Source organism: Lutzomyia longipalpis, chromosome 4 (genome assembly GCF_024334085.1).
Source record: "Lutzomyia longipalpis isolate SR_M1_2022 chromosome 4, ASM2433408v1".
NCBI classification, from domain to species: Eukaryota; Metazoa; Arthropoda; class Insecta; order Diptera; family Psychodidae; genus Lutzomyia; species Lutzomyia longipalpis.
In genome coordinates this window covers 8,353,292-8,368,227 of record NC_074710.1, presented here as the reverse complement: position 1 = coordinate 8,368,227, position 14,936 = coordinate 8,353,292, and positions in this window count along the sequence as shown.

Sequence of the window (14,936 nt, the reverse complement as noted above, 5' to 3'; positions counted from 1 at the left end):
TTTGCCTAATTTTTTTTTCTAGTTAACCGATTTTGACAAATAAGAAAACTCTGGAAGCTGCTTTTTTCCTCTTTCCAAAGAACCCTGGGTGATCAAAATCGACAAAGAGGCTGAATTTTGGCAGTCGATTTAGTAGACCTTTGCAAAAAGTGCAATTTCCTGTTAAATCGATTCCTCATCCGATTTTGGTCATCCTGGCCGATTTAGAAAGGAGATGAACTAGATGAACGCAGATTTCATAGAAAAAGCATGAATATATGAAAAAGTTTTCAGAGAAAAAATATTTTCCTATTTTTCCAGACATAGAGGTAGATTCTGATAAAAATATTTTATTTTCTTTTCTTACAATTCGTCGGGAAAAATCTTATAGGATTTTTACATTTTGTTTCTACCTTTAATCGTTATTTTTGAAGGAAAATTACTTTTTCAGACCTCTTCAGACATCTTTCTGACTATTTTCTTGAACAGCAAATTCTTTGTTTTTCTTTTCTAGAACGACAATAGAATGATTTAAAACCCATTTGTCAAAATCTTACAGCATTTTTTGTTGTTAAAAAAAAAGATTTCATCAGAATCTACCCCATAATCTTTTTACTGAAGGCCTTTGCATTATTTTATGTATTCGTCCATATTGTACGTAGTTTAGTATACACGGAAAATTTTCTTTGTTGACTTAATTGCATAAAAATGAAATAAAATGTTTTTATTTTCATAAAAGAAGAGTTATTAAATTTCTAAAATATTAAAGAACTGTGTTTAAGAATAGACTTGTTTGGATAATTTTTAAATTAAACTTTACGAAAATTTCAAAGATGTTTTACATTAAACTGTATTTGTTGTTAAAAATAATAAAGTTCTTTCTCGTGTTATTTATTTTTATTCTTTTTGAGACAAATTTACGTATATGTCATGCTTTTTCGTAAAGTCCGAGTAAGAGTGAATTTCTATCTTGCATAAGAATAACAAAAAATTAATAAAATTATAACGAAATGAATTATTTTCCTGAACAACTACACCATTTTTCAGATCAAAACACCAATTTTCTGACCAAAACATAAAATCGTTCCTGGGGCAAGTTTATGCAAAAAAGGGAAGAGAACCAAAAACATAAAGGATTGTTGTCTAATATCGCCATTCGCGTTGCAACATTGTTGATTTGCCAAGCTTTAATTTACGATTAAGTCCCCCCCTCGATGACTTACAATAAACTGCACTTTGTGATTGGAATTGGATGGTTAGGCACTCTGGCTGAATAATAAAATTGTGCGCAGAAATTGCATTCGGGCAATTAAAAGAAATTTTTGTCGTAACTCCCCGCATCTTCTTCCATCACCCAAGAGCATGATCACGGTGCGACTTTTGTGGGTTTTGTCCAGGTCAACATTGTTGCCAACATACACCGGGGGATTGCGCCCATAAATCTCTGTGCATCTCTGTGCAGAGTTAACAAAATTGATTATGGACATAAAATACCCTCTCAAACCATAAATGCAGGAAAGTATTAAAATTGCACACTTATTCCCCTAACTTGGCCCCAACTCTTTGCGCGCCACAGTTACAAATTGATTTCCCATTCATCCCGCGAGAACAGCACTGTCTCTGAAGAATCTCTCTTTTTTTTCACCACGATGATGGTGCGGATCGTAAAAGATTGGCATCCAACAACAAACATTTAAAACTTAGAGTGATTTTTATTAGGATGTATACACAGAAGGACTACACTGTGCGAGATCTTTTCCTCAATTCGCCAATGCTTGTAAATTCTCTCTGCATGGCAGACGATACTTATAATATAGCAATAATTTCATCACACTTTATTGCAATTTAGTTGATATTGTATGAAATTCACTACCAAGTTTTTTAGGCACAGTTTCGTTAGTTTAAACCTATTTAGAAATTAAAAGAAAGCTAGAATTAATTTTCTTAAGCTAGGTTTTATGGTTTTTTTAGTTCAACTTAAATGGAGCCTTTTGGTGCCTTTATTTCTTTAAGCTAGACTTCATTTTTGGGCTAGACCTATTTTTTAGGCTAGATCTAAGTTTTCAAGCTAGTTTTAGGTTCCTTAGGCAAGGCTTAGATTTTTTTAAAGACTAACTTAAGACTTAAGGCTGGGCTTAATTTTTAAAGTTAGGTCTAAATCTTTAGGTTGGGTCTAAGGGGTCTAAGATCTTTAAGAAAGGCATAAATTTTCTTTCACTAGACATGATTTTTCTTAGTCTGGGTTTAATTTTTAAGCTAGATCCAAATTAGACTAGGTCTAAATTCTTTAGGCACAGGTTTAAATTCTTTTTACATTAGACTTATGTACCTATTACGCTAGATCTATGGTTGTTATGGGCTATGGTTAAGTTTTTTTTAAGTATATCTTCGGTTTTTTAATCTAAAGTTATTTTTTTGGTCACTCTTGAGTTAAGGTCTGATCTTTAAGGCCTAACCAAGCAACAGCGTCAAAAGACGCTGTTCGTTGTTTTTTCTCACTTGCGCTTTGTCAAATTGTATTGCGCTGTCACTGTCAAACAAGAAACGCGGTTTCTATGTTATATAACCGCCTTTCTTGTGTGACAGTGACAGCGCGATACAATTTGACAAGGAGCAAGTGAGAAAAAACAACGAACAGCGTCTTTTGACGCTGAAGTATGGTTAAGCTTTTAAGGTTTTCAATTTATATCATGCTATGTGTATTTTTCGTATTTTTGGATAAGTTTTGTTTGCCAATTCCAATATTTTGTATAAACGGCCAAGCGCATTTTTTAAAATTTCAGCACCCAGCCGAAATTCATTCTGACCTAACTTTAAAACTTTAGGAGCTTAACACAAAAAACTTAAACCTAAAAGCTAGGCATATCCTAAAAAGCTTAGGTTTAGCTTTTTTAAGTTAAACTTAAGGTTTTACCTTAAGCTCAATTTAAAATAATTAGATCTAACTAAATAAAGTTAAGGCTTAGCTTAAAAATTTAAACATAACTAATTAGTTTCGCCCATTATTAACAAGATTTGTTTAAAATAAAATATGCCTACAAAATAAATTGAAATTTTAACGTAATTCTTGCAATATGGATTACCAGGATTACCCAAAATTATTCAGACCTTGTTGAAATCGGGTTGACTTCGACATTCGTTTATTTAATAAATTCAATAAATTCCTCTCTCTCTGACCATTCAACAAGGAAAGAAAGAAAAAATTCGCAACAGAAGCAAACGGTTGGGTAGAAATCAATTAATTGGTGCACTCCCGCGTGGATGGGTGTATTAAATCAAATGTATTGTGCAGATCGCGTCCCCAACGACCAATTTAATTTAATTTAATCCGCAACTGGTCATCGCGAGGGCCATCTGCTGCTGCTTTTTTCGCACACACCACCCCGATTGCCATCGAGACACTTTCTTGTTGATTTGTTGCTATTAGTTATTGGTTAATTGGACTGATTATACAGATGATACAGTGCGCGCTCGTGCCTCCGCACAAGGTGACCCCGCGCAAAATGCCCCCAAATTGATCGTCTCAGTTTGATCTTCATTCAAATTCACTTTTTTTTCTTCTTCTCCGAAACCTTCCTCATAATTGAGAGAAATATTTACTCTAGTTTTGTATAAAAACATTATTCATTTGAATATGCATTTGATACCCGTGCACACAATGGGTTGATTGAGGATGGCACAAAAAGTCCGCACCTGTCTCAGTTGAAGAGGTGAGCAGCTGAGAATAGATGAAAGTTTTAGAGAAAAAAGCGAAAGAATATTTTCTGATCAACGGGTAAGATGTCTAGGAGTCTTCAAAATTGTGACATGCGGTGATTGAACTCGTTGCGCATCGAACGAACTTCTTCGATGTTTTTTTTTTTTGTGTGTTACGCGGCCGTTTTGGTGGCTCCGCCAGTCGTTCCTGGCCGCGTGGAAATTATGGTGGAACGCATCCACTTTCCGCAGTCTTGATCAGAGATCCTCAACAATGGTCACGCTAATTAGATGACTCCCATTGAGAACACCAGAAAAGGTTTTTTTTTTGCATAACAATTGAGGAAAAATGACGAAAGTAGATGGCAAAATGAGCGGCAAAGTGAAGTGAAAAATAGAGAAACTCTGCGGTGATCTTGTGAAGATAATAATGCCATAAATCACACATTGGAACATGAAGAAGAAACTGTGGAAATGAGGGAAATGTACACACAAGAAGGTAAACTTACATGCAAAAAAGATTTATTTTAATTTACATTGCAATTGAATTTTGTTGTGCCTAAAAATGAATGAACTCCTTTAAATATTAGGTACGTATATATTTAATTTATTTAATTTATATTTAATTTATTTAATACATTTTCGTGTTTTTTTTTGTAATCTAAAACACCAACAATAAAATAATTAGGGGAGGACGGGGTAATTTGGCCACTTTAGCGGTTTTTTAGATATATTAAGCAAGTGTAAGTACGAAAAAAAAAAACAAATAGCCCTATTTTGTAGGAAATTTTCAGGCCTGAAACTTCCCTATATAACACTTTTCTCTATCTCGATGAGAAATGGGTGAATTTTCCATTTTCCTGGACACTTTAGCGCACGAACTAATAAACATGAAAATTTTTAAGCAATAAAAAAATTTTTTTTGATTATTTCATTGGATGATAAGATATTTATCTAAAATTCGTTTCCAGTAATTTGCAAAATAAAAATATTTAATAGTCTCAAACAAAAATGTCTAAAAAAAAGGCCATTTTTAAAATTATCGTAAATTTCTTCTTCTAGCTTAATTTTTTCGTCATATTTTGCTTATAATCATTAAAAAAAACATTAAAAGGCACAACCATATAATGAATATCTTAAATGTGGTCGGAAAATTGTGCCGGAAAAACTCAAACGGCCAAATTACCCCACTCCAATTTTCCGCATAAAACCATTTCCACAGGAAAATCTGTTTGAGATATCGGGAAATGGATGACACTATCGTATTTATGAGGAAAAAATTATCCTTAATGACTTAAAAATTAAATTTGAAGCGTTAAAAAATATACCTATCGAAAATGACGAACTTCCCAAATGGCAAAAACACTTGAAAAAGAGAAAAAAAAAGAGTTTTTTCAAATAAAAGAAAATCTAATGAAGGGATTTTTCTCAAATTTGTTAAAATTGATTATCTCTGTGGGGAGTATAAACTGTTGAGAAATGGATTTTCTAGCAGGTACCATACTTGAGATATTGCCATTAATGACTTTGCCAAAGTGGCCAAATTACCCCGTCTTTCCCTATTATCTACAAAAACGATTCTCTTGGAATTTTTTGTTTCAAATTTGTATTTCTTAATTATTAGAACCTCATAATGAATAAACTCCTCTATTGAATATTTTATTTAATTCCTTTTCAAGAATTTTTAGACGAAAACTACTAAAAACCTAATAAATTAAATTCCGTTTAAATGATTCTCTTTGATATTTTTTACCTTATTTGTACTCCTCAATTATCAGATCATCAAAATGAATAGACTCCTATAATTTAGAAAAATATTTCACTAATTTTTCTCTTTATTCTTGCAAAAATTACTCCTAAACTATTCTGTGATAAATTTTTTAAAATTAAAAATTGCCCTATTTGAAAAAACCCATTGAAAAACTTTTCCCAACTTGCATTTTTCACATAAAAGGCACACACGAGGCAATCTTTTCACATTACATCGTGTCCAGTATAAAACATTAAAATTTCATTTTCAAGGTACTCCACGCGTTGTCTACGGGAATCAGGTGCTAAATAATGGATAAGATTACTCAAAGCCACCACCACACATGGAGGGTACTCTTGGGTGCAAATGAAAAATTAATTAAACACTTTGTGAACTAATTTCCATCAAATTTGATGTGTAATCTTCAACATTATCAACGGGTGTTGTTGGATAAATGGAACACTGGAAGACGACAATACATAGTCTCCTTCATGAATTATTAACCCCTTTTTTCTATATATATTTTCCTTCAATCGGTCCAACCTCTTCTGGCAGGTGCCTCATGAGCTCAACACACACACTCCATATTTATGTTGCCCCCGTGTCATTCTTGGCGTGTTTCACAAATTGTCAGGGAATTTCCATTTCAGCGCGCGGGAGGAGGTTTCTGCCTCTGCGGAAAATCGATGATGTGGTGTGAAAAATTGCCTTTTGAATGGAAATTTTCTTTATGTTTTTTTTTTTCTTTAACATCCTCTCCATCTCCTCCCAAATGGAGGATTATCTCTGCGGGTTCATCATCACGTGCAGTGAATTTGGAGCATAAATTCTTGAAGCAATTTCTCATATGTAAAAAAAAAACCCAACTCAAGAATCTCAACGTTGGCATATCTTCAACTCAGGTGCGTATATGTGGCACTTAAAGTCACTGGAAAATGTGAAGCAATAAAATTACCATCGTCTTTGAGCATTTAAAGGTGACATTAAAGATTATCTTGTGCACAACAAAGTCTCAATCCAATTGCGTCCCGAAAGACGAAGAATAAAAAAGGCAAAGAAATTGTCTCAATAAGATGTCACTGGACTCCACAATCTCCCATTAGAAATGATCTGCTGCGGGTAAATTGTCCTCCAGAAGTGATTTCACATCCAAAAGAAACGTTTTTTTTAGATCCCAAATTTAATGCGTCGCACTAATTTTCTGGGAGATTTTATAGCCGCAGTTTTTCATTCCACATAAAGGGGGTATAAGAGAAAAAAATATTGTTAAAGTTGTATCTCTTTTTTGGGGCCCTCAATGTGCCGCACGAAGCGCCATGCAGTTGAAATTGGTCAACAATAAATCTCCAAAAGAAGGCAACACCACATCTTTTGGTGCGATAACACCGCGCAAGAGCCCATCCGCGGAGGATGAATGGCTTGAGAAGGTACACGATTAAGTTCCATGTGAAAACGGGGCGATTGATGGTAGAAATTCGGGGTAATCTTGCCAGTGAGGTGTTAAAAATTCAACCTCTTGCCCCTGCCGCCGTCTACACCATTAAGAAATTGACTTGTTACCACAATATTATACAAGAGAAGAATATTCTGAGAGAACATAAAAATGAATAAACTCCTTTTTAATTCTGAAAAGGCACTGAATTAAAATAAATTAATAAAGCTTAAATATTCCTCCAAAATAATAAAAAAATAATTAAAATAAAATGGCTGCAGGGATATCGCGCCATTCACTTGAATTTCTATCATTGGCCAACAAGAAGGCACATTTAATGCAAATAATATCGGGTATGGCTTCTATAAAAGTCTCCCCGATTGCAATTATGGTGTGTAAGTTCACGATAAAGCGAGAAGCCGATGGAGAAGACGAGGCGGTACCCATTCCGTGTATTTTTCTCCCACTTAAATTATTCACTGGTAATTGCTATGAGCGTCATGAATATAGAAGAAAATGTGATTTTTTTTGAACATCTTGTCATGCTGCACGATATTTTCTCTATAAGAGGATTTACAGTAAAACCTATGATTGACCACCGACTATTAGATATAAATACACCAGACCATTTCCTCTCGCGTTTTCCAAACGTTTCTCTTTTTTTTTGTAGAAAAATATACAATTTGTGACGCACGCCTAACTACTGTGCGCGACTCTCATAAATTTATGTTATTCTTCTTGCGTAAAGAAAGTAAAGACAACTTTACGGTTTTCAGGAAGTTAATTTAAACGTTATAAAATACATTGAACGTTAGAAGGAACGGCAAGGGTTATTTAAGAAGTGTCAGTTGTTAAAAGAAACGTCAAACGTTAGAAGAGCAACATCAAATTTTTGAAATGACAATCGTTAGGGGAGGGCGGGGCTAATAAAGTCACTTAAGGGTTTGGAAAAAGCTTAAAATATCATATTTCCTAGCTAGGTAGAACAAAATGATCTGAGAAAGAGTTGTAGGGCAGTAAATTTCCTAAAGAAATGAGCTATACATTTCGTTTTATCTATTTGGGAAATATGATATTTTGAGCTTTTTCTAAACCCCCTTAAGTGACTTTTTTAACCCCGGTCTCCCCTAAAGGAAATAGTAATGGCCTTTAATTTTATTTATTGTGAAAGAGGATAATCCTTCCGGTAGGATCGGCTGAAATTTTAGAAAAACGTCAAACTTTAGAAAGATTACGCCAAACTTTTAAACAAATATCAAAAGTTAGAAAGACACGTCAAACATTAGAAAAATACCAACAAGCTTATGAAATGTCAAACGTTAAAAAGTATTTGTCACACGTTTAAAACAAGCATCGTCAAACGTTCAAAAGAATAATCAAATGTTTGAAAAGAAACGTCAAACGAAAAAAGTCAGACAAAAAAAAAATAGAAGTCAAACGTTAAAAAATACCTATGTCAAACATTAGAAAAGAACAAAAAGAAGCATCAGACGTTATAATGAACGTCAAATGTTAAATATTCTCGACAAACTTTAAAAATAAGCATCAAACGTTAGGAAAGAAATGTCAAACAGTTGAACAGGGAGGTCAAATTATTTATTGATCCGTTTTTTTTAAATCGTTAAATAAAAAAAACATTTTAAAATAAAAATATGGAAAATTGTCTAAGAATACATTTTCTCATTGTATAGAAAGAAATCATTTAAGACAAAGTTGTAACTCTGAAAAGCAGGAAAAATTCTTTCTGAAGAATTTTTCCTTTAACCCCAAGTTCCTCTATGATATTTTACACAACGTGTTTTCCTTTTTATCTGTTCTTTTTGACGTATTTTTATTTATGTAAATCGGAATTTTTAATTCATTTCAAAAATTGTTTGAAGTAGGTAATTTAAAATATTCTTTTACGAAAAAAAAAATCCCAAAATTTTATTTTTAATCCTGCATTTGGGACATTTTTCCCGTATTTCTCGTGCATTTTTCACCCACCTACACACACTTTTAATGGAAATGAGACACAAAAATGGAGTATGACCAAACGAAAAGTCTCGGTGACGGAGGGAAAAAATTGTTTCCCTCCGGCAACGGAAGGAAAGCGCGAAATGCGCCAGGCACACAACCATTGGCTGGGCCATGGAAGGAAATTGAGCTACTCCGGAGGGTCAGTCCATATCCGCGTCCAATAAAACATGAGAAGGGGTGGCGGCAAATGCTTGCGACTCCAAATTCAACCCGCTAATTCATTAGTCTGCTGAGGGGTTACCGAAGAAGGGGTTTGCAAATTCTATTTTCAGTGACCTCAGACTCTTTACCACCTGGACACAGACGAAAAGAATGAATTTCAAGTAAGTCTGCAAAGCAATTGGCGTGGTTTTTTCACGGAGGGAGAGAAGTGAATTAAATCAATTAAATCTCGTCAGTGGTTCCCATGTGGAATAATGAGAATGAACCCGCTGGGAGACTTCCTCTGGGCTTCAAGTAAAATTGCTTCTTTTTCTGTCTTGGGAAACGCAGAGTGGTGTTTTCATGCACAAAAGTGGTTTCTTCAAATCTTTCTTGCTTATGGGCTCCACTCTCAAAAGAAGGCCACAGAAACGCGGAGCTGCACAAAAGGATAACTGATTTTGTTAGTAATTTGGGCACGCAATAATTCCGGTAAAATACCTTGCATGATCTTCTGACCCAAACTCACCTTAATTTTTTTTCTTTTAGTGGTTTGGATACTTTTTGTTGTTGTCCCTCGTACTTCCTCCTAAAAAAATGCCTTCTTCTCACACAGAGCTAAGGTATCAATTATATTTTGACAGGGAACCCATGAAAAGCAAGCACAACAGCAACGGCTCTTGAATGAAGGACATTTTGTGGACAGAATTTCACTGTTTGTGCTGCGAAGGAGCTGTTTTCACCGCCAACACAGGCTATAATTTGATAATTGATCCAATTTCCTTGGCCCTATTTGCCAGGTGAAAAATGTACATAATATTGTTATTAATAAATGGGCCCAGGGATGCGCTCCTTAGGCTGCATATAGCAAAATTACAAAGCGTGCATATCCCTCCCTGAGAAAAAAAACGACCATTGCGAATAAAAAAATACTCCTCTGCACCAATTTAATTAAATATGTGCTAATACGGACCACATTGAGGGTAACAGCCCACCTTATCGCGGCTGAGGAATCTCCGACGGGCCAGAATGATTGCTCCCGGTCACCTTCCAGATGGTCAAAAGGCGCATCGTATAAATATTCATCAGCACCAGAAAGCTTTCGGCCTCCGCGTGCAAAATCTCTTCCGGCCGCCAACGTGTTTCCGGCGGAGAGACACCATAAATCATGCACAAGACTCACCGTAAACAGATCATCCACGCGGGATTTACTCTCCTTTGAAGTAAAAACTCACCTGAGGCTAGCAATTAAAAGGTAATTTATTGGGTAATTCATTTACATGACCCAACAATGTCAAAGGTTTTTTCTTTTCAAGACAATTTCTTTTTTACTTATTAATTTTTGACCTAAAGTATTTTTTTTTAATTTTTTTTTTGTTCAAGAAAACATAATTATTACGTACAGGGGCGTAGCTAGGGAAGGTGTTAAAGAGTGTCTAAACTCATTCTAAAAACACCAAAAACTGAGGCAGTTTTGTTTGGCCTTTTCAGAAGTCAAAAGATGTTCAAAATGTCACAAAACCATTAAAAATTTAAGAGAGGAATGTCAATTTTGAGTAAATAGCAAAATTGTAAATGACAGAAAATTAATAAAGAAAAGAATTATATGTTAGAATTGAATAAACTCAAAAAATTCTTATACAAATATTTCAAAAACTTCAAACGTTAGAATTGAACAAATTATCACAGACTTCATAGAGACTTAATAAAGCTATTTAAAAAAAAACATTGGACGTTAAAAAAGAAACTTCAAACGTAAGAATTAAACAAACTGTCGAAAGCTTCTCTGATAGCTATTAAAAAAAACTATTCAAACGTTAGAATTGAACAAATCGTCAAATGACCCACAATAAGCTTGCTTTAGCTGCAGTGGATTGGAAGCGATCTTAGTCGCGGCCACCCCAAACAAATCTGAAATCGTCAAATGCTTCTAATTTGGGAAATCTTTTTTTTAGTTGAATCCAGTTTAAAAAAAAACCAAGTTTGACCCGATCGAAAGACTTTGAATTGTAGAGTAGACACAGAAGTTCTGTTATTCTTTTTTTTTTCGAAAGAATCACAGTTAAAAGTTTCTTAGACAGCTATTAAAAGAAAACGTTGACCATAAAAAAAACGTCATGTAAATTCGAATGTAATCTGAATCGCAAAATTTCTAATTCTTTCTTTTTTAAAATAATTTTTGAACCATTTTAGGTTACCAAAAAATCAGAAACACAACCTTTAATAAATTCTGATTACGCCCCTGATAAGTACTCGAAATAATTTAAGAATATTTTGATATTTTAGCTAATTTATTTCTTCGTAATTTTCAACTTGTATATAGGCTGTAAAAGTTCTTATTTAAACAATTTTCTCTAAAACATTGTCTGAAAAAACTGTTCTTGTTAGAAGGAAAATACAGGAATTTATTCAATGAAAATTTTATTAAGCCACTTTGTTTTCCCTACATTGTACATGAATTATTTCTTTGAAACAACGCTTGTGCAGACGCTTGTGCAGAAGAGAGTCTTTCCACATGGAATTAATGATGTGCATTGCAAAAGCTTGAAGGTTTATGGTAGTGGTGGCGTGGAAAATCCAATAAAACTAGTGAATATCGACGTAGGAATTACAAGCTCTGTGGGCAAATGGGAAAGAGTCAAAACACCCCCAACTGCATGGCTTATTCATGGTCTCTTCTTGGTCTCTGCGCATGAAGTATGGGGTGTGGGTGTGATTGATTACACCTTGCTGAAGATATCCATACAAGTTTTGCTATTAACCCCTTTTCCTCATCCCAACTCTCGTGTTTTTTTTCTTGCTAAATAATTGCTCTAGCATTTTCCATCATTCCCTCCCCGATTGTACAAAGAAAATTGATTTTTCATTCTCACTCCACCCACATAAAATTTTCCATCGCGGTGTTGTGATGGAAAACCATAAAAGAATGGGTGGGATTTATTAAAAGAAAAATACCTGTAATTTTTTTTCTTGCTTGTTCACAAAAGAAAATGGGAAATTGTATATATGGAAAACCCCGTGTGTGTGTGTGTGCTCCTCCAATCAGCACAATGGTGCAATCTTTAGCAATGTGAAGAAAATTGGTGCACGATATGGTGGAGATTTATTATCGTTTCCATACCTCTGAAAATTGCTCCGGCACTGCATGGTACTCAACTCCATAAATGTCGACCATTCACTGCTATTTCACATTCAAACTAGGCACAAAAACATATTATCTTATGAAATCGCTGAATATTTGCACGCGATCGAATTATGAAGAAATTGCATTTAATTGGAAATCAACTTGTTTCCACATTTATTATGCACTTTTCCACTCTTCTCGCACCACCTTTGAAGCATTACAAGTACAGTGTGGTGGCTCTTCCTTGCTCTTTCTTCTCCATAGGTGGTGAAGTTGAACAAAAGCACACAATACTATATAAATATGGCGGGAATTGCATGAAAATTGCTCCAAAACAGAGGAATTTTCCAAGCAAAAGCCACCAAAGAGAGTTCATCAATCTTATGTGGCACTATGTTTGAGGAATTTCTCCTTTGTAATTCCATCCAAGCACCTCAGTGGGAGATTTTCAACAAGAATATGTTCCACTGTACACACTCTGAGGAATTTATTGATATTCACAAAGCTCTACGACATCACGTACAACGACATTCAGTTAAAGAGAAACAACCCAACGAACAAAATAAGTTCTATAGTATTCTCATTGAATACTTCAAGTAAAATTTATAAAACCATGAATATCCTAGAGAACGCTTGTAGATAGCTCATATATGTCTCTCAGACCATTATGAGCCAATCTGGCGCACTAATAAGGGCCTACAAGAGTTCTCTAGGATTATCCTATAACAGTGTTATAACTGTCTATGAAAAATATTATAAGAAGTTTTGATTGCTTATTAGTGCGTCTTGTAATACACTATGAGAAACTTATAGGACTGCTTATAGGAACGTTATAAAACTTACGAAAAAATTCGTAAAATTTTTAAAAAAGATTTTTAATTATTATTTTTTTCCAATTTTCTATATTATTGTGATTTTTTTGATATTTCGTATTTATATATCATATTATTTTGTGATTATATTATATGATTAATTCATTAATTCATATGTATAATTGATGAACATATGTCTTGGATAACTTCCTCTGCATTCCGGGAACATATCTGAAAGAGTTAAGAATACACACATATCTTGCCAAGCAAGTGTGTGAATTTCGTATTTAACAAAACTCCTCAGAATTTATTTCTACCGAAGTATACGGCATATTTGGTACACTTTTATACTCGTAGAACATTATGAGAGCTCTTAAGAACCTTTGAGAATTGAATTCTTATAACGATCTAGTTAGCTCCTCAAAAATGCTCTAACAAAATTTCGCATCTCCCTTGAGAAAGTATTGTACGTACGCGATAAATATACTTTTTCATGTGAAAATTTGCCTTTCTCAGCTACCATACTTTTGCATGGTAGAGGCGATATGTCAAAGCTAATTAAATACGAGAAAAAATATTTTCTTTTTTTTTTCTTTGAAAAATCAACTAGATGATGTATTGTTGCGCATATTAGATCGATTAGATCTCAATAAATTAACTTATATTTAGCAATAAAAATTAAACTTTAATAATAATTTTTCATTAAGGGAGAAAGAGGTTTCATAAAAATCTTATAAGCAGTTCTATAAAATTCTTAATGAATGCTATAAGCTTTCTTTTGAGTATTTTTAACTTATAATACCCCATTATGAAACATATTTTCTTGTAGATGATTGATCCTATATGGATGGGCTGTAGGCTTTTATAAGAAGAGACTATTGGAATTATTTTCCTGAGAACAAATGACTCATATCGAAGTCCTATAGAGAACTACAATCATGGCTTATAAGAGCAAAATTCTAGTAGAATATATAGCCTATTTAATCCCTTTATAAGACAAAAAGTTCTGTGTTACACCATTATAACACCTTTTTAGGACTTTTAGTCTTTTAAGCCAAATAAAATGTTTGTTGGGAAGATATTCTAAGAGAAAAATTTTGAATTCCCGCTAAAAAGAAATTAACCCAAAATTCTCCATGAATTTTATGAAATTTTTGCAAAATATTGGGTCGTTTTATGCGACCAAAATATTTTTGAAATTTCAATAATTTCAAAGTTTTTTTGTTAGCAAAATGCGACTTTTGCAAAAACATAAAATTCATTGAATTTGAGTTAATTTCTTTTAGGATCTTTAGGATACATTAACTTTTAAAATCTAGAGGATTTTTATTTTATATATTGAAATTTCGCACAAATCCTTACTTATTTTTGAACGAAAACATTTTAATTTTGTAAAAGAAAAAAAAAAACGTTTTATGCTATTTTCATAAAAATAAAAGAGCTTTCAAGTGAAAAAATATTTCTGAAAGTATTTTACAGTAAAAGAAAGAATTATTCTGCAAGAAAATTCTTCTAGATTTATTTTTAGTTGGGATTTTTTCTTGAAAAAAGTACAGCAAAGTCACCAGATCGGGCTCAAACTTTGTATTAGCACGAATTAGGGTCCTTACATTCCAAAAAACGTATGCGCCAAAAATCTTGCCTTCCGTTCGGCTGTCAATTTATTAAGGTGAGTTTTAATTTATTTTATAAATAATTTAAACAATTTTTTCAATAAAATTTTAATTTGAATTAATTAATTTTATTTTTTACGCTTTCGGTAATATTACTTCTTTGACTTTAGTCAAACAAAATTGTAAGAAATGTTTTAATTTCAAGAATTTTGGTGAAAAATTTTTTTTTGGCAATTTTGTAGACTTTGTGAAAATTTAAAAAAAAAATCTCGGAATATCTGGGTTAAATTATGTATTTGTAAAATTATTTGAACAGTAGTGCTCTAAATTAATATTCAAACTTCAAAAAAAAACAACAAAATCACTCATT